Source organism: Saccopteryx leptura, chromosome 2, assembly GCF_036850995.1.
Source record: "Saccopteryx leptura isolate mSacLep1 chromosome 2, mSacLep1_pri_phased_curated, whole genome shotgun sequence".
Classification (NCBI taxonomy): domain Eukaryota; kingdom Metazoa; phylum Chordata; class Mammalia; order Chiroptera; family Emballonuridae; genus Saccopteryx; species Saccopteryx leptura.
In genome coordinates, this window is record NC_089504.1 from 172,794,887 (window position 1) to 172,797,013 (window position 2,127).

Sequence of the window (2,127 nt, forward strand, 5' to 3'; positions counted from 1 at the left end):
TGTTATCAAGGTCCATCCATGTTGTTGGAAATGATCCGATGTCATCATTTCTTATGGCTGAGTAGTATTCCAGAGTATATAAATACCAAAGCTTTTTAATCCACTCGTCCTCTGATGGACACTTGGGCTGTTTACAGATCTTTGCTATTGTGAACAAGGCTGCCATAAACATGGGGGTGCCTTTCTTCTTTTCAAACAGTGCTATGGTGTTCTTGGAGTATAATCCTAACAGTGGTATAGCTGAGTCAAAAGGCAGTTTGATTTTTAATTTCTTGAGGAATCTCCATACTGTTTTCCACAGTGGCTGCACCAGTCTGCATTCCCACCAGCAGTGCAGGAGGGTTCCCTTTTCTCCACATCCTCGCCAGCACTTATTCTGTGTTGTTTTATTGATGAGCGCCAATCTGACTGGTGTGAGGTGATATCTCATTGTGGTTTTAATTTGCATTTCTCTAATAATTAGTGATGTTGATTATTTTTCATATGCCTATTGGCCATCTGTGTGTCCTCTTTGGAGAAGTGTCTATTCATTTCTTTTGCCCATTTTTGGATTGGATTGTTTGTCTTCTTGGTATTAAGTTTTACAAGTTCTTTATAAATTTTGGTTATTAACCCCTTATCAGACACATTGTCAAATATATTTTCCCATTGTGTAGTTTGTCTTTTTATTCTGTTCTTATTGTTTTTAGCTGTGCAGAAGCTTTTTAGTTTGATAAAGTCTCATTTGTTTATCCTGTCTTTTATTTCACTTGCCTGTGGAGACAAATCAGCAAATATATTGCTGCGAGAGACGTCAGAGAGCTTACTGCCTATGTTTTCTTCTAAGACGCTTATGGCTTCACGGCTTACATTTAAGTCTTTTATCCATTTTGAGTTTATTTTTGTGAATGGTGGTCTAGTTTCATTTTTTTGCACGTAGCTGTCCAATTTTCCCAACACCATTTGTTGAAAGGGCTATATTTACTCCAATGTATGCTGTTACCTTCTTTATCAAATATCACTTGTCCATAAAAGTGTGGGTTTATTTCTGGGTTCTCAGTTCTATTCCATTGATCTATATACCTGTTCTTATGCCAGTACCAGGCTGTTTTGAGTACAATGGCCTTATCATATAACTTGATATCTGGAAGTGTGATACCTCCCGCTTTATTCTTCCTTTTCAAGATTGCTGAGGCTATTTATGTTCTCTTTTGATTCCATATAAATTTTTGGAATATGTGTTCTATATCTTTGAAGTAAGTCATTGGTATTTTAATTGGTATTGCTTTGAATTTATAAATTGCTTTGGGTAATATAGACATTTTAATGATGTTTAGTCTTCCTAATCATGTGCATGGAATATGCCTCCACTTGTTTGTATCTTCCCTGATTTCTTTTATCAATGTTTTATAATTTTCCGAGTACAAGTCTTTAATTTCCCTCGTTAAATTTATTCCTAGGTACTTTATTTTTTTGGTTGCAATTATAAAGGGGATTGCTTCCTTAATTTCTCTTTTGACAGTTCATTATTAGTGTATAAAAATGCCTCTAATTTCTGAGTATTGATTTTATATCCTGCCACTTTGCTGAATTCATTTATCAGGTCTAGTAGTTTTTTGACTGCGACTTTAGGGTTTTCTATATACAATATCATCTCATCTGCAAATAATGATAGTTTTACTTCTTCTTTTCCAATTTGGATGCCTTTTATTTCTTTTTCTTGTCTGATTGCTGTGGCTAGGACTTCCAGAAGTATGTTGAATAAGAGTGGTGAAAGGGGGCACCCCTGCCTTGTTTCTGCTCTCAAGGGGATTGCTTTTAATTTTTGTCCATTGAGTATGATATTGGCTGTGGGTTTGTCATAGATGGCCTTTATCATGTTGAGGTATGTTCCCTGTATTCCCACTTTGCTAAGAGTTTTGACCATGAATGGGTGCTGGATTTTATCAAATGCTTTTTCTGTATCTATTGAAATTACCATGTGGTTTTTCTCCTTTATATGATGAATCACATTGATTGATTTGCAAATATTGTACCAGCCTTGCCTCCCAAGAATAAATCCCACTTGATCATGGTGTATGATTTTTTTCATATATTGCTGGATCCGGTTTGCTAATATTTTGTTGAGGATTTTCTCATCTAAATTCA